This window comes from Cavia porcellus, unplaced genomic scaffold, assembly GCF_034190915.1.
Source record: "Cavia porcellus strain 051 isolate PalLab524CR breed Dunkin Hartley unplaced genomic scaffold, mCavPor4.1 scaffold_23, whole genome shotgun sequence".
NCBI classification, from domain to species: domain Eukaryota; kingdom Metazoa; phylum Chordata; class Mammalia; order Rodentia; family Caviidae; genus Cavia; species Cavia porcellus.
In genome coordinates this window covers 55977663-55998103 of record NW_026947506.1, presented here as the reverse complement: position 1 = coordinate 55998103, position 20441 = coordinate 55977663, and the positions used below count along the sequence as shown (strand labels likewise).

The 20441-nt window shown below is 51.8% G+C and overlaps 1 protein-coding gene across 5 annotated transcripts in view; it reads right to left on the bottom strand.

Annotated features, from left to right (window-relative positions):
* Caln1 (calneuron 1) overlaps positions 1-20441 on the bottom strand; it is a 530573-nt gene that overhangs the window by 507361 nt on the left and 2771 nt on the right. The window contains exon 1 of one of the 5 annotated variants that reach the window (XM_063234473.1): positions 10633-10787. The exons of 3 other annotated variants lie outside the window; for them this stretch is intronic. The gene's annotated coding sequence lies outside the window, so the exon portion shown is untranslated. Of the gene's footprint in view, positions 1-10632; positions 10788-20441 lie in introns of those variants that run through there. One more of the 5 variants, XM_063234471.1, reaches the window with a different exon arrangement.

The window sequence follows — 20441 nt, the reverse complement described above, 5'->3', positions numbered from 1 at the left end:
TAGCTTAGGCTTCTCCTCCACTTTGGACGTATGTTGGAGAGGCTGTTAGAGAGAAGTGACTTCGATCTGTAATTACTGCCAAACGCAAAACTCATAGATGAGCTTATTCCAAAACCCCATGTCATCACTTGTAAAAAAAAAAAAAAAAAATCATTCATATCCTTTAGCAGTTAAGTATTTTTGGGTAAACATGCGTGCACATGCACACACACACAGAATACACCCGGAAATATGAAGCTTAAGGTTAAACACAGATTATTATAAAGTGGTTAATTACCGAAGCAGATGGTTAGTTCGTCCGCTTTACCTATTTTTTGCATTAATTTTTTCTGTGATGCCCAAAGTTTGGGAAGCTGTCCCACCCTTTGTCTGGATGTCCCACAGAGCCCCAAGTTCCCCTGAAGGAGTGATTTTTAAAATACATAGTCAACAACCTGTAGGATGCAGGAACTGACCAATCACAAAGGATGTTAACCAAGCACCGGCCAACCAGAAGGGACACCTACTCTGGACAGGGTCCAGGAGCACATAGGAAAGGCGTTCTGCTGTGGAAGGGGTCCTGCTTAGTCCTTTGGTTTGCGTAAAGGATTTCAGGGCCACCTTCGGCTCTGCCAACTGCTAAAGCATATGGGTTTGCACCCAACTGGCAGCCCAGGGCAACTGCCCTCCAAGTAACTGTCAAGGCAAATTACATCAAAATTCATCCCCTGCAGTGGCACATGCCTAAAACCCCAGCGCTCTGGGAGGCTGAGGCAGGAGAATCACAAGGTTAAGTCCAGCCTGGGTAATGTAGGGATTTAGTGAGATGCTATCTCAAAATAAAAAATAGAAACTTTAAAAAGGCTGGGGCGGTAGCCCAGGGGGAAAACCTGGGTTCAATTCCCGGTATAAAAAAAAATTAAAGATAAAATAAAAGTCATTACCCAGTACTCACAGCAATTTCTCTGTCTTTAAAACTGGGAAATCATTCTTCCTGACCACAGAGACTGGTGATAAACGAGATTCTCAAACTTCGAGAGAAGGATTGCCTGAGGAATTAAGCCCATCCAAATGTAGTTTTAGAGGCATTACTAATAAGAGGGACCCCTTTCCTCACATGAACTCTTATGAGGAACCCCAGTAAAAAAAGAGTAAGGAAAGAAGCTGAGGATCAAGGTTAAACAAAGCCTGCCTGATCAGGTCACCTGCACCCTTCACCAAGTCTCCAAAACACACACATGCACAACTTAAACACTGCACCTGCCTCTGACGCCACTTCTTGGGATCCCTGGTCACAGAAGATGGCTTGAAGGAAAGGCCACCTGTCACATGTCATCTAAACTCTAAGATGAAATCAGAGTCAGGCACAGTGCCACTCACCTGTAATCCCAGCACTCTGGGAGGCTGAAGTAGGTGGATCGAAAGTTTGAGCCCAATGTGGACAGCCTAATGATTTAGGGAGCCTTATCTTAAAATATCAAACTAAAAAACACTCAGGGGCTGTGTCTGGAGTTTAACTGCAATCCACCCTCTTCCCAGAGAAGACGAGGTGAGACCTTCCGAGCCTGTTCTGGGAGCACCATATTCCTCTAACAGCTCCTGCCCTCCATCCAGGGCTGTTCCAAGACACAGCCAGGCCAAGGCCCCTTGAGACTCCCTGCCACATGGGTTAAGAAGCCACTTAGGGCACTGCTGCCGCCTGACAACGCTTCCTCTCTTTGGGGACTCATGAGGGCCATATCTCAGGAGGTGCAGCCTCTCCTACAGCTGTTAGCCTTCATGGCATGGATATGCAGTAGGGTCCTTGCTGGGAATCACCTCACTCTTTGTACTGGCAAAGAAAAAGCCCAGGGCCACCCCCGAACTCTGCCCTCGGCAGATGCGCAGGGTCTGATGCCATGAATTTCGGGTCCTAACCTCACCCTTGGCTCTATTCTTGCTTCCCTGGTCTTGCTTTCCTTTTGTCTTATTTGCTTTGTATATTCACTTTCTGCCATTTAATTATAGCTTGCAACTGGACTTACATCTCTGCAAACTGCCTTGCCTCCCCCGTGGGTGGGATGCGTCTGAAACCCTGGGCGTCTGCAGTGCACCACAGCGCTCTGAAATTGGCCACTTTATGATTGACTTCAGCAATCACCACTCTCACATCAGCAATTTCATTGTCGTTTAAAACCAGGAAATCACTCTGCTGGCCACAGGGATGGCGCCAGTGAACTAACTAGATTCTACTTTATTACGTATTCATGTAATCGTGTTATCTCCCGTGTACCCTGTGCAAGCATCCCAGGGGGAGAGGAAAAGGAATGGAACCATCACTGTGTTGGAATCCAAACATGTTTTTCCTCTCTCTCTCCCCCCTTACTCTATCCTCAGGCTCAAGGGTAGAAAAGGGAAGACTCGGGCTGTGGACAGTCCTATTGGAGCATAGGTGTATTACGATCCTGCCAGCACCGTTTAATTTCCCTCCAAATCAGTGACTACAGGGCACAGGGGAACCTATTCCATCCAGCAGTCTGGAAGACACAGGTCATCCTTGCCACCTTCCCACCAGGTGGCACCCGTGAGTCCCCGGGTCAGACGAATAGATTGATAATCTGCAGTACACAGCATATTCTATACCCCCAACTGAGGGGTCTCCTCTGAGCTCCTGGTGCAAACCAGAACTACCCAGAAGCAGAGGAGAGGGCGATCTCTCCCAGTGGGCACCGTAAAACCAAGCAGTCCTCCATCCTGGCCCTGGGTTTTTCAGTTCATCATGGGAACGCCTTCTCACCCCAAAATCAGGACCAGTCTCCCCAGAATCCCATGCTCCTGGTACAGCCTGCATGAAAACACACAATGCGGATTGCTGAGACCCCAGGACAATTCCCAGGCACAGTGGCAGAGCCCCAAGGAAATGCCAAGCCTTGACCTTTGGGAAGCGTGTGTTCATTCCCTATTCTCAGGCAGCAGTGTGTCCAGCTTCAGGGACGTTTGGTCTAAGCATCCAGGGCTTGCGAACAGCATGTCACACAGGACAGGCGCCAAGGTCAAGAAAGAATCTGGAACCTAACTCGGGATGCAGGGCGGAAGCCACAGAGCCCCTTCCATCCTGGCGAGCCTGGGAAGTGTCTCCCTGTGTGACCCTGGCAGCATCGCCCTCCAGCGCCCCCCAGCGTGGAACGGGGGAAACGCTCTCACACCCTTCTATGCAGCAAGGGAGACCTGGACACCCAGCCCCTGGCTGCTCCTCGCTGCTGGACCCATTGGGGAGCAGCCACCGTGCTCGGCTAGTGGAGGAAAGTAGTCTCCTTTTGGTTCCCAAAGGGCAGGGTAGGTAAAGGAGCTGGGGGGAAGCGGGGTGGCGGAAGCCCTGTCTGCAGCAGGTAGAGCCCTGGTCCAGGAGGGGAGGCTGCATGCCCACCTCCAGGCAAAGGCAAAGCATCATTTGTCCACACTTCCCTCTGCCCGCCCAGGGCCTCTGTGAAGTGGACAGATAGGTTTCCTTCCTCGGGTCCCAGATTTACAGCCCTGGAGGAGCCCTGCATTGCTGGCCAGCCACGCGCCTGAGAATGTGTGAATTTCCTGTCCCGTCTGGGACTCTCTGGAGAATTCCAGGAGCCAGCTCTCTCCGGCTCTGCCTTTGACAGAGTCACTTTTCATCTTCCTTGGCTGCAGGCGGCCGAACGCACACAGGCGAAAATCAGTTAATAACTATGTACATTTTATAATAAATTTTAACAATGTAAGAGTATGGTACAGCTTTATTATAGTTTTATTTCAGCACACTAATTCAGCGCGTAATAACCTGCCAGAGACACAGAATTCATCTGACATATGCTCTGAGCACCAAGATAATGGAATAAACTGGAGAGGAACTTCGGGTCACACCCAGCCGAGCAAGCCTGGGCTCCCCTTTCCCGGGAAGCCAGGAGGGGATGCAGGTCCCAGCAGCCAGGAGGGAGGCCGCAGCCATGTGGGCTGTGTGATGCTTCCCAGCCTGGCTCATGGTAGTTGGTGGCAGCAGGCTTCCCAGTGACTCTGTCCCCTGGGGAAGGGAATGCTCCCAGGGAACCAGACAGAGATGCTTTTCTCCCTCCTCCTTCTCCGGCCTCTCCCTTTGCCCGCCCTGCAGGCAACAGTCTCTCTGAGAAACAATGCTTGGCCCAGCAACTAAAGCAGAGCTTAGGAAAGCCGTGAGACAGGCAGTTGTCAGACCTTTCCAAATGTGCTGAGTCAGCCACTCACAAGGCCTGCAGTCTCTGAGCTTGGTGCCCTGTAATCAGCATCCAGAGGCTGAGACGGGAGGATCACCAGTTTGAGCCCAGCTTGGGCAACTCAGCCAGGCCCTGTCCGTTTCAAGCTAAAAAGTTCAAAAGGGGCTTGGGATGGAGCTCAGGGCAAAAGCCTTGGATTCAGGCTCCAGTACAAAAAAACAGAGAAAGCTGGGACTCCATGTCTCAGCACACCACACACACACACACACACACACACACACACACACACACACACACGTGCACGCATTACTGATACAGGCTGATATTTGAGGAGCACAGGAGTTTTAGCGATCAGGAGGGAACATTTGGGAAATGCACTGGCGGTGCTATGGTCAAGGAGTCCAGACATCTGGATTTTGGCTATGCTACCCTCCCCCGCCCTTTGCCAGGACACCATGGGCCTCAGTTTCCCTATTTGGAGTGCACAGATTCGATGCTTCCCCCACAAGGCCCCCTGGCATTCTGGGGCTGATGGGGGAAAGAAGCCAACAGATGTCCCGCAGTGCCCCTGTCTGCAGGCGAAGCCTGAGGCCTCCTGTCCCAGGTGCCCCACAAGGACCCTTGCTGTGAGCTGGCTCAGCTCCAAACAAAAGAGAACCACGGGGAGGGCGGGCTGGGTGGGGCCCCTGACCAGGAAAACTAAGAGGGGTGGCAGGGGAGAGAAGAGACAGGCAGGCAGACAGGCAGACAGAGAGTGTCTGTGTGTGAATTTTTCTGTCCTTGCTTCTCTAACTACCTTTTACCTCCACGCCTGCTCTGCTTCACTATCGATTTCTCTAAGAACATAATAAAATCCCTCCCATTGCATTGAGAAATAAACCTTCCTTAGTTTTACGGCTCCTTCCACCTGCCTTCTTTCTCTCCTCATGAAAAATGAACCTTCTCGAAACAGCGGTCTCTGCTCAACACCCTGAGGGCGAAGCCCCAAGTTCCTCTTCTTCCTCCCCGCTCCTCTGACTCCCACGCCCACGGCTGCAGGAACCTGCAGACCAACGCCCCTGTCCGAATTCCAGCCACACCCAGCCCTGAGACTCTGACCTCTGGCTTCGAACATCCGCCTCCTTCTCCCTAGCTCTGTCTCTTTCAGGGTGTCCGTGATAGGAACTTCTTGCCACGACTTTTTTTATCCTTCATTTACAGTTCTATATTTTGTCTTGTCACATGCAAAATGTATTTGTACCCTATCCAAAATAAGTTATGGAAACAGACAAAGTATTGTCCACTTAATTGTTTCATTTAATGGATTCAAAGAAAACCCCAGAAGACGATATTGCTTTAGAATTACATGCCAGAAAACTTTTGGTGTCCTTAGGAAAGGAGTCAATCCCTAGGAAGTTTGAAATAGGCCAAGGGAGGGTGTCAGCCCCTGGGAAAGCACCCATGGGAACCGACTACTGGACACAGGTCCAGGCTGTGGACAGCATGTGTTTCCTGCAAGTGCGGCTGAGATAGCAGGCTCTATGCAATTGTATTGAGCCAGGCAATTATGCTACAAGAGCATTCTTGTGTGTGCCTTATGGTTTAGTGCGTTTTTAAAAGGATCTCCCCACTTGGCTTTTGCTAACCAGGAAACTCTAATCAGATTTGTGACTCAATTATATTCTGACCCAAATTTATGTCCTTGATTCCTGAATTCTATTTTTTCTTCCTGATTTTGTTCCTCTTTTTAAATTGCCTCTTTAGAATACAAATATAAATTTTGAGTACAAAATATGTTTTGCTTAGCTTGTGATCAATTTCATTATATCTATACAACCACAAAGCTACCCAAAATGGCTTATGGAAATGAATAAGAGATAAGTGAATAGACATTGTTTCCAAGTAAGGTAGTGTAGAGTTGTTTTTTGTCTCTATGTCTTCCATGCCTCGGAGTTATTTGCTTAATGTTGAAAGAAAAGGGAAGGGAAGGAAAAAATAAAACGCTAATGGAGAATTTGGGGGGCAAAGAAGGGTTCTTTTCAAGTCAAGAGACATTCAAGCAAGTCTATAGAAAGTGGAGGAGGTAGGGGAAGGGACAAGTTAAAAATGAGGTGAGTTGGGGCTGGGGATTTAGCTCAGCAGCATAAGTGCCTGCTTTGCAAACGTGTGGTTGTAAGTTCAATCCCTGGCACTGATTTAAAAAAAAAAAAAATGAGATGAGTTACCTGTAAGTCTTAATTTCAGGAAAAGGGAGAAGATCAAATGTAGGCAGGCTATTAGTCAACTTTCCAATACTATAACAAACTCCTGAGATAATTAGCTTATAAAGAGCAAAGGTTCATTTGGCTTATAGTCAAATAGTTTTCAGGCTGTGACTCATTGTTCCCTTTGCTCTGGGTTATAATAGGGTAGCACATCCAGGCAGGGACTTGTAGAAAAGCAAAACTACCCACCTCACAGCCAGAAATCAGAACAGAGGGAAGAAGTGACAAAGGTCCCACAGTCCCCTCCACAAGCACATTGACCACCTCAAAGACCTCCCATGAGGCTCTGCCTTTTAAGGTTGTTACCACCTCTCAATCGTGCCAAGCTCAGGACAGAGCCTTCAATGTGTGGGCCTTGGGGACACTCAGGGTCCTAACAGTAGCAGCCATGCACTGTCTGGAACATGGGCAAGGTCTCTGCTCAGTCTCCTCGCAAACCATAACCAGCTCCGATGCCTTCAGTTCGGTCCTGAGTCCTCTCCTGATGATCTCATCGGACAGAGCCTGCAGTGCCATCTGGACTCTGACGGCTCCCTGCCGGGGCTGCCTCCAGCCCAGCTCTCCAGTCCTGAGCTCCGGGACTGCCCACTCCTCACCTCCTGGCAGGCTCGACAGACGCCTCAAAGTGAACACGAGAAACACCCAGCTCCTGCTCCACCCACATTGTCCCCGTCTCAGGCCCAAGCAGCTTGAGTCATCCTGGAGTCATCCCTCCTTCTGACACAACTGTCCAATCCGTCTCCAAATCCTCTCTTCTCTGTCCTAGAGAGAGAAAGCGCAGGGACCTACCCCTTCCCAGGCCTCCACAGTGACCCCCTGGCTGGCCACTGTCACTTCTCGGTCACCTGGGAGTTTCAGTCACTTCCTGCTTCGACCTCGGCCCACCCACAATCTTTCTCAGCCCAGCCATGAAGAAGACTAGCTACCAATATTTCTCCTGCACTCGGAGCTCACTCAAAGCCAGAGCTCTGTTCAGTGACATCCGGTGCCTGGAACACGGCGTGGCAGAGGACCCAAGCTCTGTGCCTAATTGCTGGATTCGATTTTCCCAAATCCTTCTCTTGCTGGAAGTTCCTTTGTGACTCTTTATCTCCCTCAGAACAGGAAAGAGTCAGACCTCCAGCCTCTTCTCCAACCAAGGGGCCACACCCGACCATGTCTCTTCTGCCTCAGCCCTTTCCAGGTGCCCCTTCTCAGCCCAGAATGTTCCCCTAAAGCCACCTCTCAGAGGGCTCAGCTGAAGGCGCCCTCGTTGGGTGGGCTCCACAGTGGAGCTCCCACACTCTGCTGGGCTCAGGCCCCTCCTGGTTGGCACTGGCATTTGGTGGCTCATCGGTCTCCCCACTTGGAAACATAGGGTGACATCACTCCTATGTTGATACCCCAGCCCCAGCCAGGGAGAAACCCTCCACAAGTGCTGCCGTATTTGTTATTATGATGCTTATTACTGTCTGAAAGTGTTTACTGTATCAATGATTCCCCCCAAAGGCACTAGGAGTTGGACACAGTTCAGCTGATTGGTTCACTGACTGATACATTGATTGGCTTGTTCTCCACTCTTGAGTAACAGATAAGTGTCTCTTTCCACCCGGAGCTGGTTTCCCTTCTCTTTCCCCTCGGAAGCCTGAAAGAGAAGAAGCGACTCGGGTTGGGGGAGGTGGCCATTACTCCGCGTCCTCAGCCATCAGAACCTTTCCAAGGACACTTCCTGAGTCCACAGACGCCGCATCCAGTCCCTGGTGCAGGAGACTCCTTTATTGCAATTCAAATTTCTCCACAAATGGATACATCTTAGTCCCAGTTTATTACAGTCATCGAGCTTTTTTAAAAAAAAATCTATCTGACTCAATTCTATTTCCTAAGTAAACTGAGTGCAAATTGGTCTTTCTCAGTCATTAAAAATCACCTATGCTGAAGGTTAAAAGTCCACAGAACATCATATATGCATTCGACTAACTGATGTAGCAGAAATGCCACGCCAGGGCCCGCACGAGCCTCGGGAGAAGAGCATGATACAGGCCAGGTCGGCCCTGCCCTACCGTCCAGGGCTGAGTGGAGGAGCCAGTGGAGCTATTTAAATGCTTCACGAACTAAACACAGCTATGATGGAAAGGAGTATGATTTCTTTATACCTATGACACCCCTGGACTTCAGCCAAATTATCCCCTTTAACTCGACAACCATGTTACAGGTAGAGAAACTGAGGCAGCAGCTTAGAGTCGGGCCACTCGCTATTAGGGAACAAAGCCAAGGTTCCCACAAGGTCAGCCAGTGCCTGAATACCATGCCCTCTCCACTCCGCCGCCAAGGTCGCTGGGGGAATAGCAGCGGCCCACAGAGCCTGCGCAGGTGCCAGGTGGGAACAAATTCCACCAGGATCTGTACACGGCCCCTTGGAAGCCGGCAGACATCAGCGAATTAAAAACAAACAACACGCCACTAAGATGAGAACGAAAACTGACGCAAAAGAACCGTCTACTTATTTACTTATTGTTAATGGGCCTCGCTAGTCCAAGGACGCTGTGACATTTGTCGCAGGCCTATTTGGTGAAGCTCGGGCTCTGTGGCTTCCCCAGAGAGTGGACGGTGGCTGCTGACCCTTGAGCACTGTGCCCGGGGAGGCAGAGACCTACGGCTCTGGGAAGGAAAGCAAAAAGGTGTCCGAGCTGACAGGCCACCCCGCTCTGGACCCTACCCCCATTCCTTCTGTCTGGGAGCCCCGGGGAGCCCCGTTCAGCATGGCCTCAGCTTTTTACATCCTTCATGAAGCCATTCAGAGAGCAGCTGCAAGGCACGGCGCAGGCCAGCAAACCCCAGCGCCACCCTCCCGCCTGGCAGCATGTCTCTCCCTGGACTCCTACTCTGAAATCTTCAAATTCCCACACGAATGCACCGATACATGTGCCTCATTCATGGGTTTTGAATGGTGTCTTCTAACCAGACTTTCTACCCCAGCAGATAGTGTCATCAACCTGATCATAGGAAGTACTCTGAGCCCACCGTGGCCCGGAAGCAGACAGGCCCGCTCCAGGACAGGCACACATCCTCCCTGGGCCTGGGAAGGATTCGCTACAGGCAGTAGCTACTGTGAGTATAAACACTTCAGCAATGTGCAGGTAACAACTTTTGGGGGAGATCCCCACTCTCGTGAGCTGTGCTTTGGCTCAGAGCCCTCTCAAGTCTAGAAAGGTGATGTTCATCACTCAGCACATTTCCAGCCCCTGAATAAATCAGTAAAGTGCTTCCTCCTGAGTGCCCTGCCTAGACGCAGACGGGAACCACAGAGACCCTTCCCAAACCACCTGGGCCCCCGCCCATCCCAGAATAGCCAAAACAGCTCCCTCCGCCAGGGTCTAGATTTCAGGGACGTCTGTGGAGCCACGTCAAGCTGAGGGAAAGGAAGCCTCTCCTCTGGGTCCAACTCCAGACGAGTATTTCACCCAGAAGGAAGGTGTGGGGGCGAAGAGAACTCAATGAAGGATTTGCAGATAGAGGTTCTCTGGGCCCAAGTACAATTACAAAATGCAATGTACGAAGAAGATAAATCTCCTCCCTCTCTCTGCCAGGCTCGAGCAGATTCCTGAATCAAAACAACTCTTTGCAACAGGACGTGAGACTCAGCTAAAAGTGAGTTCCTCAAAAGATGCCAGGGACAAGGTTGAGAAATTCCTGAAATCCTCCAGCAAGCCTTTGAACCCAGCAGCATTCAGAGTAAAGAGGAGGGAGCCTAAGGGACAAGTGTCACCGGGCACGATGTCCCTCCGGGACGATTCACAGAGGGAAAGTTGCATGGGATGAGTTTTCCCATAACACAGGGGCCGAGGCTCAGCCACCTTCAGACCTGGGGGCAGGTCATGGATCCGAGAAGCCAGTGGAGTCAGGGTAATAACCCCAGGCAGGGGACCCAGGCAGGAAGCAGCCAGAGCCTAACGGAACATGTTTCCTGCTCCTCCAAACCACTTTGGCAGTGAGGTGAAGCCAGGGCCAAAGCAAACACATCAGGAACTACTGCACCTCCGGACCTCCCTACCCCTGCCCTCCCTCTGAAACCCGTGAAAACTTGATTTGTCTCAACTACACGCAAGCTGGGAAATTGGAGAGGAGGAAGAGGGGAAGAGGGAAAGAGAGGGGGCCAGACAGCGTCCATGCATCAGCTGTCATATTGATTTAGAGCCACACAACCCTCCAAGTGCCATCGGCAAGAATCATACCTCCTGCTGATCTCGGGGGAAATGCTCCAAGATCCATGGCTGGGAGTTCGGGAGAATCTCTAAGCCATCAGCAAGGAGCCGGGCACCGCAGCTCCAGAGTGATGGACCAGGGCGAGCTTTAATTAACAGGGTCTGATGCCTCTTCTTTTTTGGTAACTGAGCAGATTTAAAGGGCTAGAGTCCCAATTTGAAGGGTGCTGGTGCTTCCTGGCTGCTGCCGTGGCTGCTCGGGCTGCCTGCTGCTCCCAGCTGCCGGGAGAGCCTCCTGCAGACCTCGCAGGCAGCCAGCACGGAAGCAGGCGCAGCCAGGAAGATGGGAAGGTGGAGACCGGAACGCAGGGTCTCTGGGCCGCAAGGTCTGAGTCAGGGCTGCCAGGCACTCCGCCCTGATGAGTACCCACGTCCTGCCTGCTGTCTCCTGACAGGGCTAGGTGCTGGCTCCTGCAAGTACAGTGGTATCAGGGACACTCTCTTCAGAGGGGGCCTGGGCTGGACACAGCTCGAGCAAGGTGGCAGCTTGGTCTCCACCCTGCGCTCCTCTCCTGAGAGCAGGGCACAGTGACCGTCAGCAGGGACCTGCACCGTGTCCCCACAAACACGCACAGGCCTGCCAGGCACACGGGCAAACACACCTGTGTGTGCACACATGGGCCTGCTTGTGTATATGTGTGTCTGCCCATGTACACACACCCCTGCCTGAGTACACACACATACCTGTCCAGCTATACACATATGCTTATCCAGGTACACACACATGCCTGACAGTACACACACATGCCTGCCTGTGTGGACACACACATGCCTGCCCATGTATATACATTTCTGTTCATGTACACAGGTTTGCCTGTGTACAAATAACTGCTCAGTGACACACATGCCTTCCATGGATACACACATCTGCCTGCCCATGAACACACATGTTCATAATGTACGCATGTGCCTACCTTGGTACACAAACACATCTCATGTTCCAGGTATGCTGCCCACTTTCCAACACCCAGGCCCAAACCATGTGGCCTTCAGGGGAACAGACACCTGCCATCCACCTGCCTCCACAGGGGCATCCTTGAGAGAAAGAGCCATCACACAGCATAGCTGGGAGAGAGGCTGGTACAAGGTGGTCTCGGGACAGGGAAAGAGCAGATCTCCTGCCTGTGCTGCTGCCACGGCTGAGCTGGGGTCTCAGCAGGAAAACCCTTCTCTGAGACCATCGTTATCAGAGCCCCTCATCACTCGGCCTTCTTCTGCTCCTCCTTGGACAGCGGCCAGGCCCTCATCTCGCGCCTCCTGTGCGGGCGTCCACGCAATGGAAAGGACTTTCCCGTGATGCTTCTTTGGTCAACATGGCAGCAGTTTGCACAGCATTTTAAATACAAAACGAACCTGCGGATCGATGCCTTGGAGCAAATGCCGGAGTCTGAGAGGCAGCTGGGCCGCAGGACAGGGGGCAGATCCTCAAGCCCCTGCCCAGGGCATATGCCACAGCGCCTGTGACCACTTCACCTCTCAAGCCTGGGATGCTCATTTATAGAGTGACAGGGATGAACTAAGCCAGCGGCGTGCTCAGCAGAAGAGAAAGGCCAGGAAGGAGAGACCCGACTCTGAGAAAGCCGTGCAATTATCTGCACGCCGAGCCAGACCAAATCCTCTTGGCTTAGGGAACAGAAAACTATAGAGAGCTTGAGTTTAAAAAAATCTTGAGAAGCACAGTTTGAGATCATCGCTGAGGGCCTCAGAGTCAGGGAGAAAGGGAATGGGGCACTCATCTCCTGCCTGATCCATCCTCTCCCTTGAGAGAGGGACCCTGGCACGCAGCCCACTCCAAGCATGCAAGTCAGACAGAGGTGGCACTAATGTATTTATTTTTATTGTTCTGGTTTGGAGGACTGAGTCCAGGGCCTTTGCACGGAGCCAATTCCCCAGTGCTTTTTAAAATTTTGATTCAAGATCTTACTAAGTCACTAAGCTGCCCAGGCTGGGCTTGAATTTGTAACCCACCGGCTTCAGCCTCCCAAATGGCTGGGTTGACAGGCATGAACCATCACCCCTGTCTGAGTTGGTGCTTTAGACTCCAATGGTCCTGAGACAAAATCCTTGCAACTCCTCAGCAAACTACTCTCTATTCCCATGGGCCCTGCCTGGCCCCTATACTCATGCCTTTACAGTGGCCTTACAACCCCTGGCAGGAAGATCTCTGTCTGCAAAGACTCTGGACAGGGACTACACACAGCTCTGTTGTGGCTTGTGGTCAGATGTCCCCCCAAAACCTCATGGGTTCATAGGTGGGGCTTTTGCAGAGGCAGCTGGGTCTGGAGTGAGTGATGCTAGGATTGACTCATGGTGCAGGGATGGGCACAAGGGCACTGGGGTTGCAGGTGTGAGTGGCACCTGTTCTAAGTATCTGGATAAGACACAAGGGACAGAAAGAGCTGTGAGCATCCCTCGCTTGCTGACTGTCTTCTGCTCATCATGAACTTTTCCTCTCTGCAATGCCTGTGTGCTGTGCCACCCTGCCTTGGAGCGAGTCTATCATGAACTGTGGGCTAAATAAACCTCCCCACTTTCTCACAAGGGACCTCACTGGCCTCTGTGACCCCAAATGCCACAGTGCACACCTTCCCTAACAGTCTCCACACCTCCTCAGAACAGAACCAAGAGGAGCAGGCTGCAGGATTTAGATAAAAGTGCTGGCAACACCGACGGGAACCGGAATCTGGGCAGCTGGGCTGTCCCTGACGCCTCTCTACTGAGGTCCCCCAGCTGTCCTATGGGCTGGAGATGTGGCCCAGAATACTGTATCTGTTCCAGGAAGTGCCCTCATGGCTCCCTGCTCTCTGTGTCCAAGCAGAAGTGACAAGGCCCAGAGTGGGGAAAGGATTCCCTCCTCCCTTCCCCAAACGAGCTGCCCCTTCTGTGGTGACTGGCACATGGGAAGGCCTGCCCTCTTCCTTCCCATCCTCAGGAATGTCACCCACCAGCTCTCCATGAGATAAGCTCATCAGGCCACAACCCCGGAGGCCCAATCTCCGGTCAAGGTGGAAATGACCTTGTGGAGCATCCAGACAGAGCATCCAAATGGGTGCTGGTCATTCCCCACTGCCCCCAGCTCTGGGCCACCAGGCGTTCTGGGGTGGGGGCTCCCAGGCCACATTGTCCAGTACCCAGCCTGCTGGCTGCCTGCAGAGTTCAGCAAGGAGACCTCGGGAGGCAGGTGGGAAGGCGAGCCGGAAAGATGGCAGTGAACAATTGGCTCGGGCTCCCAGAATCCTCCGGTGCAGTTAACGCCACCTCCCGCATCCCCTCCGGCACCAGCCTCGCCCCTTGCGGAGGGACAGCAGTGACCAGGCTGTGACCCTCGGCAGAGGCTGAACACCAGGCCCTCAGGCCCTGCTCAAGCTAGGCGGGACCCCTGCTTTCCCCTTGTTCCTCACTCCCAGGGATGTGGAGGTTCCTGCAATTGCTAATTCCTAGGTTATTTCAGCTCCCTTCCCCCCTTGAAGCTAATCCTCTGTATCAAATGCCATCTGCTTGAAACATCTAGTGTGGTTTCTGTTTTCCTGACTGGACAGAAATCCTCCTTGGAGATCCCAAATTGGAGTGTTCTCATAGTCATGATTAAGCCGTCATGGGAACATTCTGACACACAGTAAGCACTTTGCAGTGGGAACATTAGCATTTACAGACCAAAGGAAATGATTGGCGAGCGTGAAGCTTTAAGATCAGCTGGAGCTGACTGGCACATGCTCTGTTATTTAGTTTTCATGTATTATTGCTAAACGTATAGACATCAAAAAGCAAAATATTCCCAGCATAGTTTTAAATCCAATAAATTAAAACAATAATGATAATAATGAGTAACGGGGGAAACTTTACCTTTGCAGAGCTGAATTGATTGTCAACACAGAGGACTAAGGTAATTTACACACCATTGTAAATTCTTACATTATCATTAATATTTAGTGATGTTAGGTATGTTAGGTAAATGCTAGTGTGTTTTACTAACATTTTGAAACTTGGACAATGTGTGTTATTAGGAACAGTAGGGCTTTAATTTGTCTCTCAATTCACTCCATCCCTCAGGATCTGTGCACTGTGACTCCCACAAATAAGAAACACACTGACAACAGCAGCCAACACTGGACTGGCTGGAGAAGGCACAAGGGGACCTTCACCGTCTTCTCCTTCCACTCTAGGAAGAGAGTGTACTAGTCTGTTTTTCATTACTATAACAAAATACCCAGAGCTGGGTGCCGTTATAAAGAAAAAGGTTCATTTACATTAACTCATGTTTGGGAGGCTAAAAGTCTAACACTGGGAAACTCCGTTTGTCCAGCCTTTGGTGGGAGCCTATGGCACATGATGTTATGGCAGGAAAGTGAGTGGGAGCCAGAGATCACAGTGTGTGACAGGAAGCCAGAGCGAGAGGTGGGCCCAGACCTCTTCATGAGAAGGAACTCTGGGTCTCCTGAGGATTTCCTTAGTGTTTTTTGAGGGTGGAGTCCCCAGTGACCTAAGGATATGTCACTAGACCTTTGAAAGATTCCATGTCACACGGGTGACCAAACCTCCAACACATGAGCCCCTAGGGGACAGAGTACATGAACACCAGCACAGAAAGGCATTGCTGCCTGAGACCTGGCCAGCCGTCCACCTTGACACAGAGAGAAAGAGGAGACGACCCAGGTAGAAAGAGGCCGGGTTCATGCAGTGCCTCAGCCAGCTGGGCTTTCTGCAGAAAGACGGGCCACGGCCGGGACCTTGCTCGGTGCGTGGTTGAACTTTGCCCACCAGGGCCAGGCCCCACCCACCCTCCGGACCCTGCTCAGGCCAGTAGCCAGCAGGGCCCCCTTCCACGCGAAGGTCATCAGGGGTGAGGGCTGGGGGTCGACAGGTGTAGAGAGCAAAATGCAAGTGCCTCTCCTCAGGGCAGGGGCAGGCGTGGGGGACACGTTGGCTTCCCTCCCTGCTCCTCCTGCGGTCATGTGGGAAACGGTTTACTTGTGCTGCTTTGGAAATCTGACCCCAAGCTGTCCCCTCTCCTCCAGCCCACTGCCACCAGCTTAAGTCAAGGACCCTGTAGGCTGCGCCTGGTCCTTCATGAGAACCTGCAAGTAGATCCTCCCCGCCTTCACCCACAAATCACACCCATGTCCTGGTGGGCACCGGGGCCTGAGGAGCGGCTGTGGAGACATCGTTCAGCACAGAGTCATCAGGGCCGCAGCCCCGGGCGCCAGCCAAGCACAGGCAGGGAAGGAAGGACAGAGGCCAGTCCTGGTCACACCACAGGGCAAGCACGAAGAAGGGAGGGACAGAAGAAGCTGCCGTACAGCCCGCGGGCTCCTGATATGGCGGGATGGTGCATGTTTGTCAGCCCAGCACTCCAGGAGGCTGAGGCAGGAGGATCGCCACTGCAAGTCCAAGCCTGGGCAACAGTGACTTAGAGACGCCCTGTCTCAAAATGAATAAAATTTTAAAAGAGCTAAAGCTGTGTCTCAGTATAAAGGGTTCAGTTCCCAGGACCACAGAAAGAGAGACAAAAAAAGAGTCCTCCAACTCTGCGCGACTCCTAAGGGGCCTGTTACAGAGACAGCACAGTAAGCAGTAGAGCACACGGGAACGAGCGCTTACTACGGGAGCACAATTAGAGTGATTTTTCTAAAATACAAGACGTTTGTTCCCCGTGGTGTCTGAGATAAAAATCAAACTCCACAATCTGCCTTCAAGGCTCTTTATAAGCTCTTGGCACCAAACTCCCTTTCACCACCCTCGTCTCCTTCCAGATCCCAGTAATGAAAAGGGCTCTGAAAGGTTTGGCCCAGACAGGACACTGTAGCCAGGAAAGCCACAACTGGAAGCAGGAAGCCCCATCTTGCCCTGCCCCTAGGAAGTTACCTGTGACGCCATCTTCCCGCCCCTGGGAATTTACATATGGCGCCAAACCTAGGACCAATGGGCTATCTGTGTATCCCTAATGCCCGCCTTAGGTTCCACCCCAAACCGAGGTTATTTACAGGCCCCCACGCCGCGTGTCCGCCGGAGAGATCGCCGGACGCCAGCGGTGGGGTTGCCGGTCATCTCTCTCCGTGTTCTCAGAATAAAGGCCGCTTTTTATTTTATATTTCTCATCTTTTGTTAATATTTTTCATCTTTTGGAAATAACTCTATCAGGCTCCTGCCTGCCACACTTTTAGCTCCGGAAACAGCCGCCAGGCCTCGACGGGAGCTTTCCCTCCCACTTGGAGCACACTCCGTCTTGGTCTTGGTGGACTCCTATTTAGCCATCAAAGCCCTACTCTCCCCAACTCCTTGTAGCAACCAAACTCTGTACAGCCCTTTTTCCTCCCACTAAAAGACAGGAGACACTTTTTAACTTCTTTTTATTTTAGGTAGAAGGAATTAAACCCAGGACCTTTGCTCTAAGCTACATTCCTAGCTCTTTTTTAATTTTTCATTTTGAGATAAGCTCTTGCTAAATCCCTAAGTTGTAATTCTTCTGCCTCAGCCTCCCAGAGTGCCGGGATGACTAACCCGGCCTTGAAAGCTTACCCTACAACACACTCTGGTGAACATGAATCAGTAGATACTGTCTTATACTAACAAGCTAAATAAGCTTAGCTCCCTGGTGTAAATGTAAAATTTGTGAAGCTCATACCTGTGAAATTCTAATAAAATGTCAGCGACCTGTAGCCACCAGTGACCTGTGGGACAGGTCTGATCAAGAAATAAGTAGTTGTCTTAATTGTTAGAATAATATGCAAGGCATGACTTAATTTTCCCCTTCGCCTCACATTAGCCCGTTTTCTGGAATTGTTCGTGGGTGTACCTGCCTGCGGAAGTCGGCTGTGTCCACCCAAATGCATGAAAAGGGAAAAAATCACTGAAGCGACCACTCCTCTTCTCTTGCCTGTAAATTGCTAAATCCAAGAAAATGTGTGTTTTCCAATTTCAAGGAAAGGGATTCCAGCAAGGGTCAGCTTCCAGGAGCTTGGAGTACGGCCTGCAAGATGCTGGACCCGGAGTCAGCTGGCACAAAGAAAGGCCAAGTTCCCCAGCCTCTGCCACCAAGATAGAGAGCAGCCAGCCTCCATCCCCAGGTGGTGACTTGCTGATAATTCGCGCCCTTGATGGCATAGAAGGCTTTTGCGCATGCGTGGGGCGAATTGTACAAATCTCAGGCAAAGTGCCCGCGAGCCCAGCGTGAGGACAGAGCAGTCCCGGGTCTCATTCTGCTCAGGCCTCACAGCGCTGCCCCGCGGATGTGGCCCGGAGCTGCTGGAGCTCTTCTCTCCTGAATCGCCCCAGCCTGAGTCCGTTCTCAGCTCCGGGCCCTGAGGTTCAGGGCTTCCGAGGATTTGCAAGCCGCAGAGACAGTGCCCCATGTCCCCAACTCCCTTCCCTCCAATGTCCCCTCCTCTTCTTCCTTCTCTGTCCTCCTCCTAAGTGAGGGGCGGCCACCAGTGCCATATAATAGCGCGTGGTAAGGTATGACCAGTCGACTGCCAGAGCCAGGCTCAAGAGGCATGAGAGCTTTGTTCCCTTCCTGAGGTTTGTTCCCAGAGCACAGGAATCCTGGACCTCCGGTGCCCCCAAATACAAGCCGGGGTGGACTGGTCCCAGGTCTCCCCACCACCCACTGGCTGATGCTGCAGCAGGAGAGGCAGGTGAATCTCCTGTAGGTGACACATGGCTCCCACACAGCATGACAGATGGCCTTGCTCTGCCCACGTGACCTCAGGCACCAGGCTGCCCCAGCCCAGCAGCTCAGGGTAGAGGCAGCCCAGCAGGGAGTGCTGCATGCCACGCACCTCGAGCAGCAGTGTCACTTCCCTAAATCAGGCCACTGTCACTCGGCAAGGCCATCCCTTGATGCTCAAAGGCCTAACTTCCTTTCCTTATCTCACGGCCAGAGGAGACGTCACAGTTAACAGTGGCACCGGTGAACTGTAATAAAACAAATCAGTCCCCAAGGCTGTGATGTGGACAGAAGCTGTGGCCCCGGGGAAATGAATTGGCAGCTCATCCGCAGCCCCTGCATCCCAGCTCCACGCACAGAGCCCCACGCTGAGGACACAGCCTCGTCAGGCTGAGCTTACAAGCTTAGGGTGAGTTAGAGAGCCCAAATGCTACTGCCCAGGGACCCCCCACCCTTGTTAAAAGCTGATTTCCATTAACTGTCACCAAAAGACGGGCAGAAGCACAAATCCTCCCTTCTGGATGCTTTATGTCACCATCATGGTCACCACTGCTCGGGTGACTGAGCTCTGGGTCCCTCCTGCAGGACACGGCCTGAGAGCCAGAGGGGACAGAGGCTGGGTCACCACGTGTCCAGTGGTCGGGTGTCCTGCAGAAGCAGGAGGTAAAGACCAGCCACAGCGATCCGCCATTTCTTCCAGGGACTCAGACAACCCCAGGAGTCCAGCTCAGAGGAGTGAAAGACACTGGGGAGGAAGCTTGAAGAAGAGGAAGAAAAAAAGGCCAAATCCGAATTGACTGGGAACAAGGAGTCCAATCTCTGGCAAAGGTCCTGCCCAGCTGTTAGCTGAGGTCTCCAGACCTCCATGGCCCAGTGTAGTTTATGCAGAAAGAGTGAATGCTCAGCTCTCACTTCTACCCTAAGGGAAAGGTAGAGGGACCCCAGAAGTGTGCCGCGCCCCAAAGCACAGAGTCAGTAATGCCGAGGCTGTGCTAGACCTTCAGCAGTCAAGGTGGACAGGTGACATCCCTGTCAGGTCCTGGACGAATCAACTCAGGGACACAGCTAAAAGCCAGGGCAAAGCATGACTCCTGTGACTTGGCAAAATAATAAAAATGCCATCCTTATTTTGCACTGACCTTACAAAGTGCAAGAAGCACTGTTCAGAGTTCTTCAGCCCTCTGAGGTTTGCCCAGCATGGCAGCTCTGAATATTTGGAGAAATAGTTTTCTTCATGAATGCTGGACAGGAAGGCACCATCTATGCAAAGGGATACAAGTCCTGGGTCCTCTCCACAAGACTGGACAGCCACCAGCTGTGGGACGGAGTATGCTTCTTGCATGACACAATCTCAAAAGGCTTAGCCCTGGAGAGCAGATCCTGTGTCCTTCCATTGGACCTCAGATGTCACCACCCAGGCCAGACTGTTTCATGGGAGCCCTTCTTGGGGTGCAGGCTATGGGGAAGGCTTTGCTTAGGGAGGGAAGCGCATCAAGAAGCCTTGGCGGGGGTTAGCGATTCAAGAAGGAAATCTCTAGACAAAATTTGACTTTAAGTGGCAGGAAGTAACACTCATTCAAACACACACACACACACACACACACACACACACACACACACGAGATCAAGTTCATACTGGGCCTCTGTAAGGGTTTCAATTCATTTTCACTAGGACTTTGGGGACAAGAAGGAGCCAATGGTGGTCTAAATGCCCACCTTTTCTGTTGGGGGTCCCTTTCTTTGGTTAGCCCCCGATCTCCAAACCAGTCTGGTACATGGAAGCTGGGGGGTGATGTAGGAGGACAAGCAGTCCCACAGTTGCACTGAGGAGCTGGGGTCCAGGTGGTCTGGGGACCATGACCACAGTCAAGCAATCAGGGCTGACAGAGGAACCGAACCACGGGGAGGAGCTGGTGATGTGGGGTCCCCTGGCAGGTGGGCGACCCAGGTGCCGATGTCTAAGATGTTTTCCACCTGATGCAAACACAGGCTTGATAAAGGTCATGAAATTCTTCTACCTGCAGTGTCAGGTATGCACTAGAATCTCCAATTTTTTACATAAAAACCGAGACTCGCTGAATCAGAGTGGTTTACACTTTAAATATTTGCACTTTTC